The 6,607-nt window shown below is 42.0% G+C and overlaps 1 long non-coding RNA gene across 2 annotated transcripts; it reads right to left on the reverse strand.

Moving 5' to 3' along the window:
• Positions 1 to 3,070: 3,070 nt before the first annotated feature.
• Positions 3,071 to 5,100, reverse strand: lncRNA:CR44535 (long non-coding RNA:CR44535). 2 transcript variants are annotated; one of them, NR_124758.1, is made up of 1 exon: positions 3,071 to 5,100. It is a non-coding gene; the product is annotated as a long non-coding RNA:CR44535 (long non-coding RNA). The 2 variants fall into 2 exon arrangements; NR_124759.1 differs by having other exon boundaries at positions 4,498 to 5,100.
• Positions 5,101 to 6,607: the final 1,507 nt, after the last annotated feature.

Below are 6,607 nucleotides of genomic sequence, written 5' to 3' on the forward strand. Positions count from 1 at the left end.
AGACAGCTGGTAAACGTCTGTTTTCGCCTGAATCTACTCAAACTGATTAAAGTTGGCAGGGTTTCTGAGTTGGTACAATAGATAGATGAAACCTAATCAGGAAATGCTTAACAATTCGTACTATTATGCTATGGCAGACTTGAACTTTTCATGTGCCGTCGACTGTTTGGGAATATGTACATTCAGAATTACTGCGTCTCGTTAGCCACCGACTGAGCCTGGTCTACCTGGTCTGCCTTTGCGCTGCTGCCAGTCTTTTATTTATTTATTTTTTTTTTTGTTCTGTATAGACTCTGTCCAACGATGTAGGCCGGCAACAGCAATAACCCAACTCATGCGCCTTCCGCTCCTGACTTCCCGCCTCATCCTTCCTGTGGCGAAGCCATCACCTCGCGGGCCCACCTGAAAAATGCGCACCTGTTTTGTTTATTTTGACTGCGCTGTTGTTGCAGTATCCGCTTCAATCGCGTTGCCGCTGCTCCTGCGGTCCGGAATTTCGCCTCTGTTTGATGTTTTTGTAGCTTTAGCCCAGCTGTGCCGCCATGTTGTGCATTTAAAGTGCAGCTCATCCAGCTCGAAATCCAAGGTAGCACTTTTAAGCACGTTTCAGGATCATTTGCTCACAGTGCCGCGTATTAAGTTGTAAGTTGTAAAACATGGTGCACATAAAATAAAAACGAGGCATTGCACCTCACATCGATCAAAATAATCCAGAAAATGCATGTTTAAAAGCTTTGAGTGCGTTTTTCATGTTCGTTTTATTTTATGTACTACCATTGATTTTATGTGCAACTGCTAAGCTCACATAATTGTGCAAAAATACAAGATAAACTGGAAAAATAAAGTGGATAAAGTGGTGAGGGTCGCAATTCCCTGCCCCATTCCAGCATAGACAATTGCTGGTCATCTGCGGTAAGGAACTCATTGCAAAGTATGTCCGCTGGCGATCGAATGGGTTTGAGCATTCCGCAGTGAGCTGCGAAAGGCAACTTTAACTGCAACTTTGACTGCGGGTTACGCTTAATTAAATGGCCAAGCATCAGAGCGAAGTAAATACCGTTGTGTGATGGGTGAGTCGAGTTAGTTGCCTTTTGTTTGTTTGGAAAAAGCGCCCCTCCCCATCAGGCCCCGCTCATTGACAATGCAAGCCGGGGCTAATCAGTTGAGAAAATTTCTGTGAGATGGCTCAAAACCAAACAAAAGAGCTAAAGCTCGGACCCTTTGGGGGCTGCCTTAATTAGCGCTGCAAACAAAGGAAACTTTCCGAGTTCGAGTCCGAGAAACGTTGGGTCAAAAGTGCCAATACAATGTGTAAATATAAATGAGCAGTGGTGCAAAAGCGTTCTTAATTATTGCGCATCATTGGAGACGGGCGGAAAATGCTGGGAAAATGCCGAGGAAATTCCGGAAGAGATACCCCGAAGTCAGAGACGGTGTCGGTGATTTCCGCAAGGTAAATGACAGACGGCTTAAGTTATTAATATATTTCCGTCGACTGCGTAATTCGACATCAATCAAGCCAGTCGACGTTGGCCTTAATGCTTGCCAAATTAATCGCAATTGTATTGAGATTGATAGGAAGAGAAAATCGTTGATTTTCGAAACGGCGAAAACACGAATTTTGCCCATTTTTTATGGGCCAATTAAAATGTTTGTTGTGCATGTGCTGACAATGCTTAAAAGAGAAATTAACAGAGAAATGTGTATTCCACGCGGAAGGCAAGAGGAAGGCAAATGGATGCTGTGTAAAAAGAGGTTAACAAATAGTAACTGGAAACAATGAAAATGTTATAAATGAGGAATTGTTAAAAAACGGACAGCAAGTTTATACGCGAGACACATTGGTTTTTTAATACATCAGCGATTTTATCCGCATCTTCTGCGCAGTTAACCCTAAATAAGAGAGACTACTCGTACTATTAAATTCCTCCAACCCTAATAATCATAAGTGGTCTGGTAACTTGGAACTTCTTGAGAAACCTTTTAGGAAGCCACAACCGATGATAAAACGCCGGCTCAACCACAATAATTCAATTATGAGCGACCACATTTGCGAGCTCCTTTCTCCCAACTACAAATTGAATAAGTTGAAGGTCTTCCGGCTTGCTTGTCCTTTTGGCCAGGATTGCTAAAGCTTTCAAAAGTTCCAACTCCAGTGCTGGCCAAAGTGTTGCGGAGCATATAAAGTTATAGTAGTGAGGCAAAGTTTTTAGTGTTTTAGGCCTACGAAAGCGGCGGACAATTTAACTAAAAGCGGTCATGACCATTTAAAAGGTGTTCGCTTCTCGAATGGCCATCAGCTAGACCATTAACATTTATGCGGCTACTTGTTCGATGGCATAAAACTCACTTATTCGGAGCGCACAAATCCAATTGAAATCGTTCTGGCGCTGAATCCATTTAATAACCAACATAAATACTGTTCAAGACGCTTTACGACTTGAGTGCGCCGCAGGAAACTATTGCCAGCCATCAAGAATGAAACTTTCCCACTGGCGCACAGATAAATATGCTCAAGTACACATGAGTCCAAATCAATAGTAGCATAGACAAGGTTTAAAATATTCCTCTTTTGTGAACCTTTAAGGGATTTAGACAACTATAATCGAGAGGACTGTAAGTATGCAACAAGCCTTTTATTTAATCGTGTATCCAGATTCCAGATTCAAGCAAAGTTCTATTATGTTGAGCACATTTGTGAGTCTCTTAGGAAAGACGTGTTCGTGTGAACATAACTCTATGCAAATGTGTTTGGGGCGTCGATTCCCGCAGCGACACTTTATGATATTTACACGAAGCAATTGAGTAGGATGAAAGCCGAGAAAACGAGAATATTTTCAATATTTTTACTGATTAATCTAGGCCCGTAGTTCGCTTTGGCCTTGGCCCAATAATTTGCAATCTAACCGCTGAAGCGATCTGTTAAGTACATTTGGCTGGCCCCCTGTTGTATGGCTCATAAAACGCAATAAAATAGCCATAAATACATAGTGGCAACAGTTCTGCTCGTTTTCTTTCCATTCAATGGCTGCCAAATTGAGTTGAAACGATGGCATATTATTGTGTAATTGCACTTTATTGCCATAAATAAATGTTCTCAAACGGGTTGGCCGCCATTTAAGATGTTTGCATCCCCATCTTCCAGCTTCCATCTTCCATCACCATCTCGTCTCAATTAGGCCACAAACAGTTGCAAGTGCAGTTGAAATATTTAAGCAATTTCCGCAAGATTTCTTAATTAAAAAGTTGCTCCGCCTTGGTGCCGCTCCATCTTGCATCCTTCGCGTTCGCCGAGGTGTCAGCAACAATGAAAATATTTTCTACTTGCCAGCCAAAGTGTTTCGCAATTTTCTCCATACACTTCACGCTCGCCAATTCATTCGTCTGTGCACATTTTTCTTCATTTACTTTCGAGCGAAATCTACGAAATTTCATTTGCAGTTATGTGCTGCTATTTTCCCAGCCAGCACAGCCAACGCAAAAAGCTGCAACTTTAACACGGCACACGTTCTGTCCAGTCACTACTGTCCAGCCTAAAATATTTACCCAGCACTTCACATCGGACTCATAGTCAAACAATTTGGGTCCGGGCTCGGGAGTTCCACGAAAAAGAGATGTGTACACAGTCCGAAGTTATTATTGTTGTTCCCCTGGAGAAAGTGGGGACTGCTTCTCCGATTTCTCCCCTCTTTAATGCCAGTTTACTGACTTCAATTTGGCTCTGTGTGCCTAATGCGAAAGATGTCCATTGTCCACGGGAATTTGTTGCACGCTTCACTTCTTCAGCTGAATGTTGTTGAAGACAAAATTCGAATGGCATACTTTCAGGCCATCTATTCTCGGTGATTCGAAGATATGATTTCAGCACTTACCCTATGAACTTAAAAAGTTTGGAAATAATATATTCACATTTTACAACTGATATGTTACCATGTGATTTAAAAAGCCCTAGAACTGATACCCTTCTAGATTAAGAAGTAAGAATGCTTTTCTTTAATTTATGATTACTTGTTTGGTTACTCAAAACATTTCCTGGATCTGAGATAACCTCCTTGGTTAGGGTATGGAAAACTTGCTGCTCTGCTCTGCGAACTTTTACCTTATTTTCAGACTCTTTCCGCCCCACTTCCTCATCTTTTGGGACAGGTCAATGCGTTTCGAAACTCACTTGTTATTACCCATAAAATTTTGCTTGCCCTTGGCATAAGAAAGCCGTCGAGTGGAACGAAAGGCAAAGTGAGGAGAGATATGTGTGTTAGGCAAAAGGGAAATCTGCTGCCCAGTTTCCCAGTCCATCATAGTCCATTCTCACATATTGTAATTGCATTTTAAATGGCTGCAATTGGCAGAGTGTTTGTGCGGCTGGCGTTGGTTTGGGGATAACCTCCTCAGCACGCACATGTCGCCGCATGGCCGCAAAATATGGTAAATTAATTCAATATTAAGCAATCAAATATTGTCGCCACATCATCAAATGCTGCGGCCTCGAAAGTCAATAGGCATGTGTGTTACTTGTGGTCTGGTGTTTGTATTTGCAGACGCCCTCAATTAGAATACGGCAAATTGAACAGCAGCTGAGGATTCAGCTGAGGATTCAGTGAGAGGAGAGAGCTTGTCTGGGCCTGAATGGATTGCAATCAATGCCGTAGTAGGGGTCACAGGATTCATCTAACAATGCGCAGTTGCGCATTTATTACATTCTGCTGGCGCCACGCCCACATATGATTGGCTGCCCATTTCGGCGTTCGCTGGAGCGAGCTTCCTCCTCTGCATTTTTATTAATTTTCCGCTTTCCCAGCCAGCTGCCACTGACTCTGGCGCTTTCCTTTCGCTTTTCTCGTTTTCCGTTCCCTTTGCCCCCGTTCGAGTGTTGGATTTTTGCATGCCCGCCGCCTGTATGCGACAAAAGAATTTAATTAAAACGCGTGGCCGGGCATTGTCCTCGGGACTCGGCTGGCATGTCCTGGCAAAAGGATTAAGACGCTGCTGGTGTCATTTCAAGGGAATAAGATCGCACCTAGATAGAATTGACGTGGGGCTCGGATAATTCCACGCTGACTTTAGTCTGCAAGTGAATTTAAGGTGGCGTTCTACTTTGTCAGGAAATTGTTAGAAAATTGAAATTGATATTTAGCTATTTCCCTTTTTCAGACTTCCATACCTAAGCCATCTTTTATGGTATTTTTTTTTTTTTTTGAATCAGCTGTCATCTCTAGCAGTGGGTTAAGTTGGTTGGGCTGATGTCATTTCAGTTGATTATTACCACGACGTTGGGCAAACATAATTTAAAACGTGGTCGTAACTTTGCAACAATTATAATTTGCATAAAACGCTCAGCTCAGGTGTAAAGTGTGTGTCTGTCTCTCTGTTGTTTAATCCGTGTGTCACAGTGCGAAATTATAAAACTTTTTTAATTACACCCACATACACACACTCACGGCCGGGAATCTGGCATTCCGTTTATACATGTAGTAAGTAGACTTTCTGTTTTTTTTTATTATTTTTGGGCCAAGATGAAGTTAAAGCCACATTTGTGTGTGATCCTTGTAGCTGTATCTGTCATACGCCACGTTGTATACGCACTCATTTTGACACTTTTCACATACTTTTGATGTGCATTTAATTGCAGCAAAAATATGAAATACGTTCTCTTTGTTTTCTTGTCAACGGAATTGCTGAAATGTCGAGCATAATGGAAACAACAGCAGCGGAAACAAAATGAAAAAGTCTAAAAAAGGCAAGGGTGTGCGATTTTGTGTCAAGGGGTTTAGAAAACAATGCTGCGAAGATGTGTCAACAGGACTTTTGCAACAAAGGAAGGAGAAATTAAGAAAAAGCAACCGTCATTCTGTGTAATGCTATAAGCAATACAAATATTTATGATCATGAGATCTTGGCATGCGTTCTAATCTCTCCAAAGTCCCATTGTTCGCAATCGTTTCGAATCGTTTGTCGCCTTTATTTATTGATTGCATAACTATCCACACCATAAACAGACAAATTTAACAAGACATTTGTTTGGATTGTCTTCGGTTCTAACGCAATTTTCTCCTTTCGACCATCTGCATTTGACATTTGTCTTTCTAAATTGTGCAGCTCGGAAAACAAAAGGAGGCATTATATATTTAAATGAATCAAATGAAACGTCATCTGCAGCAAGAGTGTCTGTGTCTCTTTGTATTTGCCGATTTAAATGTAATTTATTTGCTGACTGTTTCACATGACTCCGACCGAATGGCACTTTGAATGGCTTTAATTAAAAAAGTATTTATGCCATACACGTTTGTGCAGCAAGTTTGTTAAATATGCAGCCGGTTATTGAAGCCAAATGACACGGCACAAATCCGGATCGATTTGCCAGCTGCAAAGGAAGTAGGAAGTTCACTGTTTGTCCGTGTTTTCAGCACTCTCGCTTATTGTCCGTGTTCGAGTTGGCCTCGGCTTTTATTGCAACGCTCTATGGTCTATGATTATAGCCCTGACCGGACTGGACTTTTGCACGGCCTTTGGTCGGTCGAGCGCGTTTTCCATGCTTCGCAGCGGAACTAGTGTCATTTCCGCAAAAAGTTTAGCATGCTTTTAGGCCGGGCCACTTAACACAGTGTTG

Source organism: Drosophila melanogaster, chromosome 3L (assembly GCF_000001215.4).
Source record: "Drosophila melanogaster chromosome 3L".
Lineage (NCBI taxonomy): Eukaryota > Metazoa > Arthropoda > Insecta > Diptera > Drosophilidae > Drosophila > Drosophila melanogaster.